Source organism: Lathyrus oleraceus, chromosome 2, assembly GCF_024323335.1.
Source record: "Lathyrus oleraceus cultivar Zhongwan6 chromosome 2, CAAS_Psat_ZW6_1.0, whole genome shotgun sequence".
In the NCBI taxonomy this organism is placed as follows: Eukaryota; Viridiplantae; Streptophyta; class Magnoliopsida; order Fabales; family Fabaceae; genus Lathyrus; species Lathyrus oleraceus.
In genome coordinates this window covers 274,165,043-274,186,639 of record NC_066580.1, presented here as the reverse complement: position 1 = coordinate 274,186,639, position 21,597 = coordinate 274,165,043, and the positions used below count along the sequence as shown (strand labels likewise).

General features: G+C 39.3%; 1 long non-coding RNA gene across 1 annotated transcript; it reads right to left on the bottom strand.

Moving 5' to 3' along the window:
* Positions 1 to 14,781: 14,781 nt before the first annotated feature.
* LOC127119131 (uncharacterized) lies at positions 14,782 to 16,355 on the bottom strand. The gene is made up of 2 exons (XR_007802652.1): positions 15,676 to 16,355; positions 14,782 to 15,461 (listed from the first exon to the last, which is right to left on the bottom strand). It is a non-coding gene; the product is annotated as an uncharacterized LOC127119131 (long non-coding RNA).
* Positions 16,356 to 21,597: the final 5,242 nt, after the last annotated feature.

Below are 21,597 nucleotides of genomic sequence, written 5' to 3'. Positions count from 1 at the left end.
ACGTAGGCAAGAGATTGTTGTATCTTCGCGAGCACACTAATAAAAAAAACCCTTTCCTTTTCTGAGGTTCCCATCCATTTCTATTCTCAATATCTTATAACCCAAAGATAACAAACAAACATAAATTAACACACGAAATACAAATTAGAACTAAAAGGTTCCCGTTGAGTACAACGGACGTAAGGGGTGCTAATACCTTCCCCTTACGTAATCCACTCCCGAACCCGAATATGGTTGCGACGACCATTATTCTATTTCCTAAAGGTTTTATCGATATTTTCTTATCTCTTTATTGGGATAAATAAAGTTCGGTGGCGACTCTGTTCGAACAACATAATTTTTCCGCGATCATCGCGAGGAATCGTATTTTTCGATATGCGACAGCCTGTCGCTGGCGATGCTGCTCATTAGTGATCGCAAGTAAGGACTCAGTGATAGTCCGATGTGCTTGCTCACTATGCTGCTAGGAGGCTACCATAAAACTCATATTATCTGTCAATTGTTGGTTTATGGTATTCAGAAGGGCGTCACGCCTTTCCCCTCTCGGTGCTTGCGCCACATCTCCTCAGTGATGTAAAAACCGGGAGAGGTACCTGCAAAATGGTCAGAAGAAGAAGGTGTAGTGTGTGCAGGTGATGCGGTAGGAATATCATGAGCAGGTGACTGGTCGCGCCGGTCATACTCATCATCGGTCCCTTTCCCATTGTCCATAGGAACATTAGGTGGAAAAGGACCGGTAAAAGGTGGAGCATCAAGATCATACGTCTAGTTTCTTACATGTCGCACATCTGTATGCTGAGAGCAAGGTAAAACAACACTGGGTATAGCTACACCATGGATCATGAGGTTATAACCAACTGCTCGCTGCACCTTGCATAATTTCATATCCTTCAAAAAATTTAAGTTAATGGTGCGGTGAGGGAGTGGTTCTAAGGTGGCTAACTCAGCGTTGATATTTAACGCTCTAGCAATAGAAGTAATTAAACCACCAAAAGAAATGGTTACTCCCTTTTTAAGAATGGTGGACATATGTGCAAGCATAAAAGGAACAGGATTGATCCTTCGATTAGTGAGGCAACCCTGTAAAAATAGCAACTCGTGAGCATTTACTTTATTAGAATTCTCCCGACCGAAAATAGTACATGCCAAAAGATATCAAAAAATACGGATGACCGGGTTATGAATATTGGAAGCTAAAATTCCTTCAAAGGAAGTGACAACCACATTTGATAATCTATTCCAAAAAGTAAATGCTTCGAGTGCCCATTCAGCATCTAAGGGTGTCTCATAAATGGCACCCTCTCCGTAAGGCATTCCTAACAAACTTGCTAAAGCATCGGTAGTGTACTCATATTCAATATTAAACATTCTAAAACATACAGTACCAACCGTGCTAGCGGTGCCAGGATAAACCGTGTAAATTAGGGAACTCAAAAATTCCCTAGTCAGCCTATCATAGGTGGGTGCTTTATTAGCAAAAATATCATGTAATCCTAAAGTATAAAGCATATGAAAAACACTATGGTATGTCCCTAAAGTATACAAACAATCTTCGTCTACATACCTGGTAGCGAGAATTTCCCGTGATTGCAATTTTTGTAAAATTTTGTTTTGACGCTCTCCGGGTTTTTCTCCGCGAAGAATGATGTTGTTGAACTCCATTCTGGCCATTGATGGTGAGTGAAGAGAAAAATGGGTGTTTATGGAAAGGAAGTGAAAATGGAGTTTTAGTGGGTTTTTGGTGGAGAAATGGATGAGTGAAGTTTGGAAATGGTAATGGCTTGGAGTTAAAATGAGGAAGTTGAGATTTTTCGTGGACTTTGGTGGAGTTGGGAGGAGGAGAAAATGGGTTTTGAGAGGTTGGAGAATGTGAAAATGGTGAAATTAGGAATTTTGTCCCATTAAATATTCAGACCTCATGGCGCCCGCCATGAGGCTTATGGCGCCCATCATGGCTTCGGAATTGGTTGGGTCGGGTTTGTTCATTGCTTCTTGGGCCACAACTTTTTGTCTTCATTTTTGCAAGAAGGGGGGGGGGGCACATAGGTTTCTATGGTATGCTGTTTTTTTGATTAAGCTTAACAAAATAAAATAAAATAAAATAGTAAAGTAAAATAAAATAAAATAAAATGGACATAAAAACATAATAATAATAATGCATAATGGAGTCTCCTCAGCCGGTGATAGGTAAATAAAACGGCATCTCTCAGTCGGTGATATCATCAGTGTCCAGGGAATAATGGAGTCTCCTCAACTTCGGATCCTCGAAGCTCCGCAATTTGGTGTCTAAGGTCGGCGATCTCATTGTTCAGTATATCGGCTTCAGTGGCATGTGTGGCATCGGATACTTCGACCTGAAAAGCAACGTCAGCGAGCTCCTGGAGGAGCTGGGCTATCTCCATACAAAACTTAACAAGCTCAGAATGCATGCTTGGACTCTGAAGATTTGGATTATTTGTGAGGACTTTAATTCTGGTAGGTGTTGGATGATGCTCTGCTTCAGGTGAGGTTCTCTGCTCATCTACTGTCTTGCCTTGGCCTTCTACGGCATATGCCCAGTTGGCCTGATTATAAACACAAGTTACCTGAGGGTCTGGTAAATTAAAGTAGTGGATAGTCTCACCCTTAATCAAGAGCCTATATTGGTTTGGGTGAAAAGAAGATCTCCTCACGAGGCCACGATCTAGACAGAAGTCAATATCCATCAAAGTATAACTGCAGTAAGATGTTAGGTGAAAAAGCCTTCTATCAAGTCCTAGGGAGGAGGCTATATGAGTCACCGTGCTTCCAACATGTATAGGGCTCATAGAGGAGCGAGCATTAAGATAGAGACTCTCGTTCAGAAAAGCTCTGCAATCTACTGGGTGTGACTGAGTGGTACAATACATGAAGAAAATCTCTTCAGCACTTACATGTGTATCAGTGTCACTCTTCCCCAGAAATGTGTGGGCAATAAACATATGAAAATATCTAAAAGCAGGATTATGGATCTTGTTAGAGATTTGGGTGGAAGGGTCAGGGCTACCTCCACATGTAATGTTACTCCAGAACTTCTCAACGTCTCTACTCAGGAAATAGCTCATGGGGAGCTCGGATGAGGCATCATAAGTAGTCTGAAATCCAAGTAAGTCACAAAAACGCTTGTGGTTGAAGGTGTATTTTGTCCCAAACATCCTGAAATTAATGTAGCCACCATCACTAGCGTGACCAACATAGGGCTCGTAGTTCAGCGAGCTCAAGAACTCAAAAGTGAGGTTCCTGTAAGTCACGTGCATCGCTTCAGTATACTTATCCCATTGCAATTGAATGCACAAATGCCTGACACTAGGCTCAATGCTTAATGCTTCCATGCAACTTGAATCAGGATATCTGGTGTGCATCATTGGACGTTGGGAAAACATTGAGTAGCGTTGCTCCTGTACTAGGTCACGAAAGATCACTGGCATAGTGTCGAAATTCTCCATCCTAAAAAGTTAGGTTAAAAACATAGGACACCTGAAATCGCAAATATTGTAAATGTTAGTCTAAACAAATATATATATATATATATATATATATATATATATATATATATATATATATATATATATATATATATATATATATATATATATATATATATATATATATATATATATATATATATAAAACAAATGAAAATATAAATTGAAATAGTAAAAGTAAAGTAAAGGAAAAGAAATCATGGGTTGCCTCCCATGCAGTGCTTGTTTAACGTCTTTAGCTTGACGATTCGAACTTTATATATCAGAGGTAGGAACCGGAGGGTCGATCAGAGTATGGCCAGGGCATTCTGTGGGGATGTCACCTCCTTGATATTGCTTCAGTCTTTGTCCATTTACCATAAACTGATTACAGGAATTGTTCCGGATTTCAACTGCTCCAGATTTTAGGATTTTAGAAACCTTAAAAGGGCCTGTCCATCTCGAACGCAGCTTACCTGGAAAAAGTCGTAATCTGGAATTGAAAAGGAGAACAGAGTCGCCTATATTAAAGTCCTTTTTCACAATCCTTTTGTCATGCCATGCTTTGGTTCTTTCTTTATATATAATGGCATTCTCGTAAGCGTTTTGGCGAAGTTCCTCCAATTTGTGGATATCGAGGATTCGCTTCTCGCTAGATGCTAGGTAATCCATATTCAGGGTCTTGATGGCCCAATATGCTTTGTACTTAAGTTCAAAAGGTAAGTGGCATGACTTTCCATAGACTAACTGGTATGGTGTAGTTCCAATAGGGGTTCTGTAAGCAGTTCCGTAAGCCCACAATGCTTCTGTTAGCTTTTCAGACCAATCTTTTTTGGATATTTAAACAGTTTTTTCCAAGATATGCTTAATCTCTCTGTTTGATACTTCCACTTGACCATTGGTCTGGGGATGATATGGTGTTGCTACTCTATGTTTTACTCCATACTTTCTTAAGAGTTTATTGAATATCCTGGATATAAAATGTGATCCACCATCACTTATGACAAGTCGTGGCACTTCAAATCTGGGGAAAATATTGTTTTTAAACATCTTGATGACTACTCTTGTGTCGTTGGTGGGTGCGACTATAGCTTCTATCCATTTGGACACATAGTCGACGACTACCAAAATATACTTGTTTCCCATCGAAGATGGAAAAGGTCCCATGAAATCAATACCCCAAACATCAAATAATTCCACTTCTTGGATGTTCTTCAAAGGCATTTTGTCGCATCTTGAGATGTTTCCAGCGCGCTGGCACCGGTCACGTTGGACAATATAAGTATGGACATCACACCATAGTGTTGGCCAATAAAGACTAGCTTGAAGGATCTTAGCGTATGTCTTGGATGTGCTTGAATGTCCACGATAAGGTGAAGAGTGACAATGCTCTTGATATTTCTAACTTCTTCTTCCGGGATGCAACGTCGAAAGATGTTATATGTTCCTCTTTTGAAAAAGAGTGGTTCGTCCCAATAGAAATGTCTTACATCTTTAAAGAACTTCTTCTTTTGTTGATAATTGAGGTCAGGTGGTATGATATCAGCGGCTAGATAATTCACAAAATAAGCGTACCATGGTACTCTGCTAATTTCTAAAACTGTCCCAAAGTTGTCTCTATCAGGTTCAAGGGGAACGATATCTAAATTGACTATCAATCTGTCATAGGTGAAATCATCATTTATAGGTAAATGGTCTGGCTTCAAATGCTCTAGTCTGGAAAGATGGTTAGCGACTACGTTTTCTGTTCCTTTTTTGTCTCGAATATCTAAGTCGAACTCTTGTAGCAAAAGGATCCATCTGAGTAACCTAGGTTTCGCATCCTTTTTGCTTAGAAGGTAACAGATAGCTGCATGGTCTGTATAGACTATAATCTTAGATTCGACAAGATAAAACCTAAATTTATCAATTGCAAAAGCTACAGCTAGGAGTTCCTTCTCTGTTGTTGTATAATTTAGTTGAGCGGTATCTAGGGTTCTACTAGCGTAATATATTACATGTAATTTCTTATCTTTTCTTTGTCCTAAAACAGCTCCTATAGCGAAATCACTAGCGTCACACATTATTTCAAAGGGTTGAGTCCAATTCGGAGTTTGTAAAATGGTTGCTGAAATTAGTGCTTGTTTTAAATGATTAAAGGCTTCGATATATTTTTCATTGAAAGTGAATTCAACGTCTTTCATCAGAAGGCCGGTCAGGGGTTTTGTTATTTTAGAGAAATCTTTGATGAAGCGTCGGTAGAAACCGGCGTGTCCAAGAAAACTACTGACTTCTCTAACTGTCTTAGAAGGGTTAAGGTTTTCTATCACTTCTATCTTTGCTTTGTCGACCTCAATGCCTCTTTCAGATATTATATGTCCTAACACTATGCCTTCTTTAACCATAAAGTGACACTTCTCCCAGTTTAACATAAGGTTAACTTCTATGCATCTCTCTAGGATTTTCTCAAGATTAATGAGGCAATTCTCAAAGTCGAACCCACATACCGAGAAATCATCCATAAACACTTCCATAATCCCATCGAGATAATCTGCGAAGATTGACATCATACAACGTTGGAAAGTAGTTGGCGCATTACAGAGTCCAAACGACATTTGTCTGTAAGCAAACGTTCCGTAAGGACAGGTGAAGGTTGTTTTCTCTTGATCCTCGGGGTGTATGGGTGTAGCGGTGTATTCGTTACCATTGGAGATATTAACTAAATCCAAGGTAAATCATACAAAGTCGAGTCGCCACCGCACTTCTATTTATCCAAAGGAATGGTTAGAAAGCGAACAAAAACCTATAAAGTTTTACTAACAAAACTAGTAAAAGAAGGTCAGAGATCTGGGTAAGGGAGTTGGTTATGCAAAGGGAAGGTGTTAGGCACCCAATGCATCCTAGGTACTCCTAGGGAGCCCTTTTCATGCTTGTTGCAAAAATTTATTGTTTATGAAAATATTTTGTGCAAACATGATTGAAGAGATGAGAAAAGAATATACAAGTTTATTTACATTTTTGTGTTTGGATGGATGAATCCATTGCCTACGTACCCTCTCATGAAAGATAAGGATCAAAACCCCGTAGTTCGGATAAAAGATTTCAAAAACAAATGAGTGGATTGAGTGGTCCAAAAGCCTTAAGGTCTTTTGTTATCAAAGGGAGAAAACTCGACCTGAAAAACCACAAGTCCACCATGTGAGGATAGCTTCGACATGCTAGTGAGGGATTATGCCCTATAATAAGCATGGAAGACTTATTGTCCATCACTAAGGACATAGGTGAGTATTATATCTACCACAAAGATAACTCAAACCTAACAGCTAAATGTTATGAAAACTTGATTAGGAAGTGGACATTGGAACCACAAAGAAACACATTTGAGTGAGTTGCATTAACCAATTAGAAGTATGTACAAAATGGTCAAAATTGATTTAAAGATTCAATTCAAAATGAGTATTATGAAAAGAAAGTTTGAAAATCAAAGGCATAAGGCCTAGGTTTCTAATGTTGAAAACAAGTCAAAATGTTTGCACAAAAGTTTTGGTTTTGGGTTAAGGATGAAAAAGGATCAAGGTTAAGCGTGCAAGAGGTGGGAAAAAGGGATAAAGCCACAATAGGAGTTCCTTTCTCGAGATCATAGAGATGATCCAAGTAAGTTCCTTTGGAATAAGGCAACACAAGGTATAAACAATAAGCAAGTCTCATAAGAGAACCACAGAAAGAGGAAACAGAATGCCAATCAATGGTCTTATATCCAACTCCTAACAACAAAACTGGAAACAGAATGCCAATAGATGGACTTATATCTAACTCCAAACAAACAAAACAGGAAACAGAATGCCAATAGATGGACTTACTCCCGACTCCAAACAAAACAGGAAACAGAATGCCAATAGATGGACTTACTCCCGACTCCTCAAAACAAACAAATGAGCAAAAGCAAACACATGCAAAGCAATCAAGCAAACAATGCATCACACACTATATACAAACAAGAGGCTCAATCAAAGGTGGGCTTTAGTCAAGAGGGGTCATATCAACCTCGACAAACAAGTCAAACTGTATTCAGGTAATCTGTGAGCTCTTAACCACTAACATTGAGAGTTAGGGTGAAGCTGATGAAATATGGAAATGAGGATAAGACCTCATGCTCTTAACCCTGGCCTGGGTGAGCTCAATGACAAAGAAAGCGTGGGGATCCAGAATGTGGGATCCTATTCCACTTGACAGACACTAAACAAGATCTTGGGTACTTGTTCAAGAGCATCAGCACGTAGTGCGAGCATAATGAACGACTCACTGAATAACAGTGGATTGCTTGCTAATCCCTTCTATCTGTCAATTGCCTCTTCACTTAGGAGGACTTATCAAGTAACATGCCTCATTTAGAGGTCTTTAGCATAAATGTAAACAATCACAAATAGAGCCTCATAAGGAGGACTTCAGCCAAATGCCTGCCAAAAAGGTGACAGGACTTCCAGACTACATGGAGTAAGAGAGTGGCTACCTAAGTGGTGTATCAACCACACTCCGAAGCTTAAGCAAAAGCAAAGCTAGCAACTAATGTACCTGTACAAAAGCCAAACAGTTAATATTGTATTCAGAAAACCAATAGACAGACAGTGGAACTTTCCAATATTTACAACTCAATGAACAATGCTCAAGCAATCAAGTGAACTCATGAGCATCAATTAGAACCTACAAAACAGCAAGAGTTAGTACTCAAAAGCATTTTCATCTCACAAAGTGAGAGCAAACCAAACATCAATGCTAAATGTCCAAACCTGAAACACAAAGCACAATTAGTATGTACAAAACACTAGTACAAAGACTAGGTTCAAAACCAAATCTAATGACCAAAACAGAAGTCAATCTTTTGCACAAATCAAGTTCAAACATGTCATAAGATGTCCTCAAAAGGACCAAGATCAATTCATAAGGTAAAGGCATCAAACAATTCATGTCATGCAAAGGCAAACAATGTGCACAAAGTTGGACATCCAAATTAGAAAATCCAAATCAAAATAGAAAAGCATCCAATGATCATGAAATTTTTTATGTGAACTAACATGTTATGAATATACATCATGCAAAAAATTAGATCCAGAAGAGCTCAAATGTTAGGTAAACAAAAATGCACAAATTGAATACCAAAAATGTGACACAAATTGTCACAACATATCTTCATGTGTCCAAAACAGTGATATCATATGATAAAAATGCCAAACCAAAGCTCAAAAATTATATCACATGTTAAGATCAAGCATGCCAAATTTCAAAGCAATTGGATTAACTATGAGCATTTCACAAAGCATTGAATGTAACATGTCAATTTGGCATATGGTTCAAACAAAAATCACTCATTAAAAATCCAGCAATCAACAAATAAGGAAATAAATCCTATAACAAAGTAGAGATCAAAACAAGATCAGGAAAAAAAATTAGGATCAAATTGAAGCATTCTACTATTTTTTATGGATTTTTGAAGTTGAACAAAATAAAATGAAATATAATGAAATAATATGGAAAATAGGAGGGAAAAAGAAGTTTCAAATGAAATCAGCAAATGCACACAACCAGATTCGAACACACGCCAGGCAGGGTCAAATGATAATATCAACAATTAAATCAGAAACAAGCAATGCGCCAGGATCGAACACACGCTCCCAAGGATCAAGCGAATATTCAATTGGAATCCAGAAAATGCATGGCGAAGGAGTCGAACTGATGCGCGCAAGGTAGGAAATGATAAAACAAGTAAAATCAAAAATGCATTGGCCAGGACTCGAACTCGTGCGCGTCAGGTTCAAAACGCGCTCAACAAAACGCTGCGTTTTGAACTAAAACCCTAACAGCAAACCAGGCGGTGGCGCGCGGTGGTTTCAACCGTCTTCTCCGACCAACCAGGCAGAGGAGACTCAATTTTTTTTCCAGAATTGGACGTATCATACATGGTTGGAAAGATCTTTCCACGTAGATCACGAATATCATGTTCATTTGGCCTAAAACTTCATGGATCGAACGGATCGAAGGGAAATATTTTCAACAACCAAACTTTAAATCAACATATCTAGCTCATTATTCAACCAAATCAAAATCTAATTATATCAGCATCATCAGTGAAGCAAGATCTACATGTCTATGGCAAGAAATTGGCAAAATATGATAATTGAATTTCACTTACTTGGAACTTGCAGTGATCGAATTCGTGTCCTTAGATGCTATGGAGCTCCAGATCCACTCCTCTATGCGTGCCTTGAAGCTTGATGCAAGAATTAGCAATGGAAACAGCTTGGATCTAGCTCAATTTTCAAGTTCCATCTTCATGAGTTTGCACTTGTGTAACTTGAATCTGCACTGTATTCTTCAAACCAAAGGTGGATTTCTACTCAATGATGCACGATGAACAAGATTATGCAAGGATTTTGATGAATTGTGTGAAGAAATTTGAAAATCAAAGAGAGAGAAAAATTGGAGGGAATGGAAATTTTCAGATCTGAATTTGTTCTTTTTTTGAAAAACAATTAGGGTTTTGGTATTTATATGGTGTGTTAATGATGATGTTAATCCAAATTAGGCTTGATTAATCATGGTTAAGGGAATATGAAGCAAAGTGCAAAAAATGCAAATGAGGTTATGCATGGCCATGTGCATGTGAACAGTGCTATGCAAGGGCTTGAAATCACTCCAAATCATCCAATGGTCATCATGGAAGTGTTAATTGGCTTGCATGATCATCCAATTTTGAATTATTGAATTTCCCTCCAAAATGCATATGTGTGCACAAGTGGTCATGCGATCTTCTTTCATGCAAGGCAATGATTCACTTGGAAAGTCTTGGTCACAAGGAGCATTTTGCAAAAAGAGTGGACCAATTTGGAGTTTTGGATCAAAAGTTATGCCACTTTGAACTTCCATGCATACTTTGTAATCATTTGGCCATAACTTCTCAACCAATTATCAGATGGACATGATATAGGATTTTTTGGAAATGGGAGAGAAATATATTCAACTTTCATGTTCACCAAAAATTCATTTGAAGCTTCTTTGATGTTGGAAAGTCAAGTTGAATATGGACCAAAAACTTGCCATTTTTGGAAACTTGAAATTACATGTCACTTTCCATTTTTGGAAACTTTTGCCCTGACTTCAAAATCTTCAAGATAGATGTTTAACATGATGAATAGGCCTTGTTTGAACATGAATGGGATGTTTCAAATTATTTCCCACACCTCAAAGTCCTCAGTTAACTGCACAGTTGATCATTGGGTCCTCAGATGACCTTGACAATGCCTGATGAACTTGAACCTTTGCCACTTGGGGAACCTGCTTCAAGATGGACCCTAGCTCATATAAGCTCAATATAATATCATGTGGTCCTCATCTCAAGAAAAATATCTCAACTCTTGTACAATGGATGCTCTTGAATAGCTTGACCTGTGCTTGCTTAGACTGCAAAACAAAATGTTAGATGACATATTTTTGTGCTTTTGGTTAGTGATTAAAACAAGAAAATCAATGATATATAATGCAAGCATGCCTGGTGATCTCAAACCACTCACAGGAAATCCCAACCCAAAGGGAAAGGAAGCCAAGATGCTTAAATGATCCTTGAGGCTATGCAATGCTATGCTATGATGCCATGAGGGATCTTAGGGACAAAATTGGGGTCTTACAATGGGTATTTGGAAAAATCTAGAATATCCATCCAGATAACAAAAGTAAGAGTGTCTGGCAAGACGCTCAGGCATTTGATCTATGAATGAAAGGGGGAAATGGTCTTTCCTAGTTGCCTTATTGAGTTTCCTATAGTCTATGCACATATGCCATCCGCCTCCTATACGTTTAGCCACATGCTCGCCCTTCTCGTTATGCACGACTGTGATGCCTCCCTTTTTGGGTACCACATGTACATGACTTACCCATTTACTATCAGAGATTTGATAGATTATACCAGCTTCTAGCAATTTAAGGACTTCCTTGTTTACCACCTCACTCATTACAGGGTTGATCCTTCTTTGATGTTCTCTGGAAGGTTTTGAATCCTCCTCTAGCGAGATCATGTGCATACACACGGATGGGCTAATACCTTTTAAATCGGCGATGTTGTATCCTAAGGCAGAGGGGTATCTTCTTAAAACATTCAAGAGTCGGCTTGTCTCGTCTTGGTTTAAGGTGGCAATAACTATTACTGGGTGGTTCATTTCTTTATCCAAAAACTCATATCTTAGGTTCTTGGGCAATTCCTTAAGTTCTTGAGCTGGTTTTTGGGAGTTTGGTGAAAGGTCTGGAGTAAGGTCCAAACATTCGTTAGTGTGAGGTTCCGTTTCCTCTAGCTCGTCATCCTTTTCATTTGGGTTTGAAAATGGTTTGATCATAGGTCCTTCTTGATCAAGTTCCCTTATGCATTCATCTATGATATCAATCGCATAACATGCGTCTCCTATGATTGGTGCCATCAGGAACTTTAAAAGAATAAACTCTATCTTTTCATATCCTACTTCGAAGGTTAATTTTCCTCTTTTAACATCTATTATAGCTCCTACTGTTGATAAAAGTGGTCTACCTAAAAGGATATGGATATCGTCGTCTTCCTTGATATCCATGACCATAAATTCTGTCGGGATATAAAGTTGACCGATCCTAACTAGGATGTCTTCTAAAATGCCTACAGGATACTTAACAGACCTATCGGCTAATTGGAGGGACATCTTAGTTGGTTGTAATTCTCCTAAGTTTAACCTGTTACACACAGCTAAGGGCATTAAACTCACACTAGTGCCTAAGTCTAGGAAAGCTTTGTCGATCACATGACTCCCTAAAATGCAAGGTATAGAAAAACTCTTGGGGTCTTTCTCCTTCTTAGCAAGTTTATTCTCGGAAATAAAGTTGCATTCCAAGGGTTTGGGATCGTCAAGCCTACACTTGTTGGTTAAGATGTCTTTGAGAAATTTGGCGTAAGATGGAATTTGGGTGATGGCTTCGGTGAAAGGAATCTCTACATGAAGCTTCTCTATTACTTTTATAAATTTTTGGTATTGGTTATTGATTTTGGTTTGTTTAAGTTTTTGCAGATATGTGATTGGTGGTTTGTACGGGGGTGGTGGTTTGTAAGTTTTATCCTTGGCTTCTCCTTCTTGGTCGGTTTGTTTTTCGGGCTCCACTGGTTCTTCTCCTTGGTTTGTAGGTATATTTTCTTTAGAAGCTTTGGACTCGCTCATTGCTAGGTTATGAGGCCCTTCGTAAGCGGTCCCACTTCGTAATGAGATATCGTTAGCTTGCCCTCGAGGGTTGAGTTGAGGTTGCCCAGGGAATTGTCCTCCAGGTGTAGTTTGTGGGGCTTGGTTTTGTGTTACCTGTGAGATCTGGGTTTCCAAGCATCTTGTTGTGAGTGATTATCTGATCAACCTTAGTCCCTAATTGCGTTATCAGTTCGTTTACGTGAATGTTCTGGTTTAGGAATTCATTGTTTTGCTGAGTCTGGCCTGATATAAAGTTCTCCATGATCTTCTCAAGGTTAGACTTCTGGGGCACAACTTGCATAGGTTGATTTGGTTTTTGGGCTTGATAACCTTGTGGTCTTCGAGGTGCATAATTTTGGATAGGGTTCTGGTTTTTATAGGAAAAATTCGGGTGATTCTTCCATCCAGGGTTGTAGGTGTTTGAAAATGGGTTACCTTGGGCGTAATTCACTTGGTCGGTGTTCAGGTCGTTCAAAAGATTACATTCCGCCAATTCATGTCCTTTAGATCCACAAAGTTCACACTCTGTGTGGACTACCGTTGTGGTGTTAGTGTTTGTAGACATATGTTCGACCTTAAGGGCTAAAGCGTCCATTTTTGCCTGCATCATGTCCATAGAGCTTATCTCATGTATTCCATCTTGGGTCTCCTTTTTCTCTACTCATGCTCGTTCAGTTCCCCATTGGTAATGGTTTTGGGCCATATGTCGTACCTCATGAAAAATGAGAGACACGACCTAGCGAAGCGCAATCGCATGCTCGCAATGATGGACTGAACAGAGTCGCCATCGAACTTTATTTATTCCTAAAAAGGAAAGGGGAAATATCGATTAAACCCAAGACAAAACGACAATGATTATTGGTCGTCGCAACCAAATCAGGGTTTGGGAGTCGGTTACGCAAGGGGAAGGTATTAGCACCCCTCACGTCTGTTGTACTCAACGGGAACCATTAGGTCAGTTGTGCGCGTTAGTGTTAGTTGAAATGTTAGGCTTTTCAGGTTATTAAGTGGGAAAGAAAGAAAGGATGAGAGAAGAATATGTTTTTGGATTTTTGACAAAGGACTAAACCTAAGTTTTTTATTAGTGGGTCTGACAAGATTTACAAATCCTGCTCCTACGTATCTCAATAGAGAAGTCAAGGCTTACGTAGTTCTGGGTAGAAAAATGTTTGTTTGTTGGTCGATTTTAACGAAAGCTACTTTGTGTCAAATCGACGAAAACATTGTTGGACTATCCAAAACAAGTGGAGAAACATTGCCTTGCATTGTTTTGAAACAAAGTACCTTTTGTTTGAGAAAAAGTTTGAGGGGTTAATCGCACGGCGGCGAGAAAAAAAGTTGATTGGTTTGATGTGTTTTGAATAATGGCGAGAACTTGGATGAGCGAGATATCCATCTCGAGTCCTAGCCTCAGGAGTTCGTGGTATCCACCACGCTCCATTTCCATCTTATTTGCAAAAAAAGTGTTTAATAAGGATTAGGTGTTTTGAAGAAACCGCATTGATAATTTTGGACGATGGCAAGAGCTAAGATAGGCGAGGCATCCACCTCGAATCTTAATCCCAGGAGTGCGTGGTATCCACCACGTTCCATTTCCATCTTTATTGAAAAGTGTTTAGATAGGAATTAAGTATTTTTGAGTTTTGTTGTGAAAATGACTTGACATTAGATCAAGCATTTGATGAGCATTTAAGATAAATTTGAATGAGTGTTTGAGAGAAACATAATAGATAAGTTTGGATGATGGCGAGAGCTAGGATATGCGAGACATCCATCTCGAACCCTAGTCTCAGGAGTGCGCGGTATCCACCACGTTCCATTTCCATCTTTATTGAAAAGGTCTTAAATATGAATTAATACTTTTTTTTATTTTTGATTATGAAAAATGGCTTGACGTTGGATCAAGCGTTTGATGTAGGTTTGAAAGAAATGGAATAGAATTGGAGGAAGAAATGAATTTGATTTGTTTATTGTGAAAATACTCGACGTTGGATCGAGTTTTTATTTTTGATCTTTCGGAAATTGTTGATTTTATTCTTGTGTTAGTAGCTAACTAAACAGTCAAGCAATAAAAGGAATAAAACAGTAAAATTATTACATGCCAGGGGAGTGGGGGTACATTTTATCGAATGGGAATTCAAAGTAATGAAATTTAAATCGGGCCCCAAACAACAAACAATGCGATGTATGAGTGTAAGTGCAAGAGAACTGTCTCATTGTAAGAAGGCCCAAGAGTAAGCCATGTGAAGAAAATAACACAACAAGTTATATTTACAACAAACTTAAAAATTAAATAGAAAAAAGGTAAAATCGAGATTTGCACGGATGGAAATTGAGGGACACACAAAACCTAAATAATGTGCTCAAAGCCGGTTTGCGCATGTTGACAATAATTGAAATGTCATATGCGATTAATCAAAACGTGGTGAAATACTATCAATATATCGATAAAAATAATCATGGATAAATAACAAGAAAATTGCCAAATCCATAAATTAAAAATCGATGTTTAAACAATAAATCAAGGACAAACATTAAAATCAACAAGTGTTTAAAAAAAAGAGAAAAAAATAAAAAATAAATAAAAGGTTTAAAATAATAAAAAAATGGTAATAATAATAAAAAAACTAATAGGAAATAGAAAATATGTTAAAAATAAGAAATGCTAGAACCCAAGGATCAAACCCAGAACCTAGGATTTACCAAATAATATTTCTGCCACTAGACTAGAACTACTTTGTTATCCAAATCTCACCTGCATTACCATAAATATAATAAACAGACGCCGAATATAATTAAATAACAAATATAATAGTAGCAGTAGCAGGTTCTTGCAAACATATTCATGTTAGGATCATTTTTGTTTCCATTTGAACATCACAATTTTACGGCAAGATAACCAAACAAATAGAAGCTTTAAGGAATCTAAAACAGAGAAATGGAAATATAAGCTCGAAAAAGAAACTAACCGGTTGCGGCGAGATTGACGGACGGATGTAGGTAAGGTTTCGTTTGAACCGGTCTTTGATCTTCTTGTCCGTTCTTCACCACCAAGAAAAACTATGGTTTTCTTTTCTCCTTGCCGTCGACCTCTTTTTTGTTGGTAAACAGTAGCAGCTCCTCTAAAGAATTAGGGTTTTTCGGCTCTCTCTTTACGAACAGTGGCCTCTCTTATATATGACTCATCTCCTCCCTCTGCTGTGTTTTCAGAGTAGTGGAGCGTGGGAAAATGCCTTGGGATTTTTGTCCTCATCCCCAGTTGGTGGTCCCTCTCTTCCGTCCTTTTCAACTCCAAGAATTTTTACTGCTGGTAAGAAGCTTATTTAATGCAGTGTCTTTCACTTGAATAGCATATACACTTTCCCTGAGATTATCGAAATGTAACCGTGTTGTTTGATGCTTGCAGGAGGACATGTCGTGGTGATGAATTGGAATGCTACGGACTATGCTCATGGAGGATTACAATTGCTGCAATGTGTTTTGCTCTTCATAACCAAAGATTATTTATTGAATAAGTTCGACCCTCAACCTGTTTTCTGTACAAAAACGTTTATGTCAAAAACAATCATTAGCGTTAGTCTTTGTAATGACACCCTTCTCAGCGATGATCCCAAAAATTAGATTAGCAGGTGTAACATCAAACGCCGGATTCCTCACAAGTATTCTTGAGGCAACAACTTGCTCTCCGAATTTATGACAACGACAATTCTGGAAAAACGTCTCTGTCACCAACTGAAATAGGTGGTTGTTCTTGGTTTTGATTTTTGCAGGTTTACGATTGTTTTGCTGCAATGACAGTCGTGTGATAACACTTGCCATTGGTGCCGGCAGTCGTGAAGTTTTGGATTTGCTGCTGGGTTTTGGTTGTGTTTGATTCAAGGTCATCAAATATGCCGGCAATTCTGTTTGCCGCTGACCCACATTCTGCTCAACTGTTCCCTTTCTTGTTCCGATAGCTCCCTAAATACCTTTCCTTCAATTATATTTGGCTCAACAACATCTTCATTTGAAGCTAGTATCCCACACTCCATAGTTATTGCCTTTGCGGTTTGAAGGTTATCTCCGGTAACCATACGTACCTTAACACCAGCTTCAGTACATATTCTCATAGCATCTTTGACACTAGGGCGACAAGGATCCTTGATTCCAACAATAGCAAGCAAAACAAGCTCATCTTCTGGTAAGGACCATTGGTTTAAATCCTCCTCATTAGATGGAATTTGGTCTAATTCATATGATCTGTATGCAATGGCAACGCAACGCAAGCTGCGAGCAGCCATGTCATCAATAGCCTCCTTGAAAAAAGCCTTATGTTCTTCGATGGATTGCAAATGACCATTTGAATCAAGATATTGGTTACATGCTCCTAGAATTATTTCTGCAGCTCCTTTCCAGTGTATATGCACTCCAGAGTCCGCCAGCTTCAGAGCAACACCGCCTCGTTTTTTCTCGGGATTGACGTGAAGAAACTGTCGAACTAGATCTGATAAGATCAAAATTCATACCCAACTTGACTGCCCATGAAAGAATCGCCTTCTCTGTTGGTGATCCTGAAACCTCTACCGCTCCACCATCCTTAGACACAAAAACATTTCCAGCGGAATTCTGTGCAATGCTTTCATTTATCAGGGATAATGCTTCTGGATGAAACTTTGAAGAGTCATCTGATGGATTTAGATTGTTCCTCCCAACATATGCCTCATCAACAGTCATCTGATTTAAGGTTAATGTTCCTGTCTTATCACTACAGATTGTAGTAGCAGAGCCCATAGTTTCGCAGGCTGACAGTCTTCGTACCAAGGCTTTATCTTTCATCATTTTCCGCATTGAATATGCCAAGGTTAAAGTAACAGCCAAAGGTAGACCTTCAGGCACTGCAACAACTACAATTGTGACTGCAATGGTAAAATTTTTGATGACATCATCAACTGCATGACTAATGAACTTTCCAGGAGGTTGCTTCAAGATTCGAGAGACGCAAGCGCTTGAGGCCTTCTCCTCAACAGTGAAGTATGAGTACAATCTCAAAACTGTTAACTTGTTGAACTTTGAGCTGATGGACACTTTTTTTTGCAGGCATTTATATTGGTATATTATGGGTCTGTTTCAAGTATACTAGATGGCATCATTGAGCTTCCTAAGGCTGTCATTGTTTTCCTAATTCGGTGTTGCCTGATATGTGTGGGCAGTGAGAGCTCAATGCACCGACCTACAATTCAACCTTCCAAAGCCAACAGGATTCCACACCCAGCTAATTGAATTTGTCCTGCATAATTCAACCTTGGTATTTCAGTCCAGACCAAGCTTCTAACCAACTTCCTTTGACAGCAGCCAGTCGACGATTGTATGCAGTCTGGAAAAGATTCTTAGCAAGTCCCCCTTTTTCCTCCACCTTTTTTACAACTCCATCTCGAATATGATCAATAATAGCTGGTACTGCTGTCAAAAGGGTGGGCTTTAAGACAATAACATCTCCCTTGGTTCCTTTCGTTACCGAGTCCAGGCTTGGAGAGAAAACCATCAACTTCGCAACTCTCAGATATACATAATGACATGGGTTCCAAGCAGTTGAAAGTGTTCATGCCAAGCACTGTTATGATGTTATCTTTTAGAGAATCATTTCCTTGTGTCTTAAGTACCACAGACTTTGCATTTTTGCCAGTAGTGTTGGTACAGCCAAATCGAACACCTTTTGCAATAAGGGCATATGCATTCAAGAGAGAAACCAACTTGCCATATTCCTTGCGAATGTTCCGCTTAAACTCTTTGCTTCGCACCAGAAGATTATAGAACAGCTTTTTAACTGTGACAGTCGTTCCAACTTGTTGCGCAGTTTTCATTTCAGCCGCCAGAGCACCAGAATGGTTAAATGTCAAAAGTGTAGCAACCTCTTCGCTCGCGGTTCTCGTTTCAACTGTCAAGTTTCCAAGAGCACAAAGAGAACTCAATGCCTCTCCTCTAAAGCCAAAAGTAGTAAGAGACTGAAGATCATGAAATTCCGATAATTTTGAAGTATGATGCTTCAGTGCAAGAACCTTGCAATTGTTTGGGGAAATGCCGCAACCGTTATCGATGACCTGAAACCATTCTTCACCGAAGTCTTTGAGAGAGATTTCGATGCTGGTGGCGCCGGCGTCTAAGCTATTTTCGACGAGTTCTTTAACGGCGGAGGAGAGCGATGGATGTAAAGCTCGAGGGTGTTCCGCAGCGGTGCTGAGTTTTTTCATGACCTGAGAGCCATTTTGCTTAGATAAACTGCTCTGTCGACGGATCAAGGTGCCCTGAAGAATGTGAATTCTGCTGCCAGTCATACAGATATCTCCTCAATTATACCTGATCTAACAAGTTATCTCTAGAAGGATCAAGTTTTGATTGTCCATGCATTAACTGTTCAAGAACATCTTGATGCATTAACTGAGCTTGAGACTGTTGTTGGGGCTGAAGTTTCAATTGTTGGTGAACTAGTTGTTGATGGTGAATATCTTGCTGTTGTTGAAATCGTTCCTTCTGTTGCTGATGATAATGAAGCCGCTCAACCTGCTGCTGATGATGAAGTCGTTCAGCCTGCTGCTGCTGATGAAGTCGTTCCTTCTCTTGATCATCAACTGAAGTCTTAGAAGTGGATGAAGAGAGTTGGGTTAAATTTTTATCATGAACATCAGTAGTTCCACTGTGTCTTGGCATGGAACCATCACTACCGGGCTTATGCCAACTTCTAAGCATCAATGTGAAAAACATGAAGACTAGGATCGCAACTTCCCCAAGAATCTCATCCGACATACCGTTAAAATTGTTATCGAAAAACCAACAGTTCTTCATATTAGCATTATCCGGAACTGAACTGGAAGTTTAAACGGCGGTGGCGGTAGAGTGAATAATGAAGAGATGAGGAAGCACTTATCTACTGCTGCACTTGATTGATGATGCTGAACTATTTGCTCTATGAATGTCAAGAGCCATTTGACAGAGTTTCTCTGCTTCATTAAATTGCAAAGTTTGAACATTAGCTTCAGCCGGATACCGACAAGTTTCGCCATGTCTTGGGTCTGTACCTCTTGTGTTCCTTTGCTTACTTTAATGATTCTCAGTGTCAAGCTACCAAGGATGTTGGTGTTATTGCTGGTCTTAATATCATGTGAATCATCAATGAGCCCACTGCTGTTATTCTCAAACTTAGAAAACGCTTTCAGCTTGACCACCTTTCTTGCAGCATCAGCAGTGGAAAAATCCAGAGATAAATCCCGAACTTCAGAAAGCTTTCCTTCATTGAGAACTTTGAAAAGAGCGAAACCCGCCGGTGTTTCAAATTGTACCAGCATTTTAACAGATTTTGAACAAACCTTTGTTGAGACTGGTTTTGCGGTGTGTGGAGAAAATGAAACACGACGAGCCTTGCTGTACACAGTAAAGACAGTCTCTTTTAAAATAACAAGCTCACTCACTGATGGACTTGTGACTCTGAAAATGGCATCGACTGTAACTATCTGCAAGACCAATTTAGGAATACTAAACCCAGAAAGCACAGGGATATTAGACCCTGAAGCTTCATCGACAGTTGCCAAGCCACTCAATGCCTTTACAACCTGACTGTGCAAGCTAGATCTTCTCTCTCTATCTGACTGTTGGATAAATTCTTGTTTGACAGCAACACTGTCCACTGAATCTGTCAGACTTGGCAAACTAACAATGGGAGTTGCATTCCCTGAATTTAGTTTAACAGATATTCTAGAGGGTTCCTCAACATGCTTCTGAACATTAGATGAAGAAAGACAAAGATCAGGTGAATTCACGTATTTATACTGCTGCCCATGCAGCAGACCTGGAGAAGTAATGAAATCATTGTTCTGACTCTCTTTGCATGCTTGTGTTACAGATATAACACTTGTTGGTGCTGACAAATTCTGTGCAGGTATTACAGAAGGATTTTTGGGTTGGTGAAAAGCAACATCCTCAACAGGTTGAACATTGATATCTATAATCTGATGCCCTTCAGAGCTACCCCCACCAAGGGGAATATTCAAGTTCAGGCCTTGAAAGCTATCATAGAATGAGTCCTTGAGAGAAGCATCAACCTGTATAAGGACCCAAACCCGTTGGCCAAATTTATGTCCGGAGAGAGATGCCATCCTCCAGTATGATATGTATCTACCAGGTGACTGGGGTGCGATAAAATCAACTGCAATGTCAAGCTCCATCTCCGCGGATATACCAGAATCGGGAACCTCCAAGTCAACAGAATGTGATTCACTTAATTTGTCCCCTCCAATCCAAACAAGTTGAGCTCCCTTGGGTCACGCTATTGTGCCATTGTTGCGCATCCGCCAGATCTTCGTGAACGGAGTAGATGGAGCCATCATTGTACCATCTATAACATTGACATCCAAAATGAACCGACTATCTAGCCTTGGCCTTGCATGCTTCCCAGCTATTTTTAAAACATGCGGTGGTATCTTTGGTATTTTCCAGCTGCAAATAGCACTCTGACAACAGACCAAATACATAAGCAAGGCGAAGTTTGTTGCAAATTTCATCTTGACATGAGCTGAACTGAGTTGGTTTTTGAATTACTGGGGCTAACTTCTGGCAGGATAGCAGTGTAGATCAGTGGTATGCTGCTGAAGTAGTCAAAATGCGACTTTTGCATTGCAGGAGGTTCATGGAGCAAGGGTGACGGATCAAACTGCTAGGTTCCTGATGCATTACTTGGTAGATTGATGTGTGGTTTGTGCCGCTTTCGAGTTTTAACTGAGGCCTGTAAGCACAATGGTCAGTTCAGGAATTTAACCGTTTTGAAATGACTTTGGTGGGTCTTAGTATGACGGTAACCACACATATATAATCCTGTATGATATTACTAAACACTTCCAAACTCCTTTGCTTTGTCAATAAGA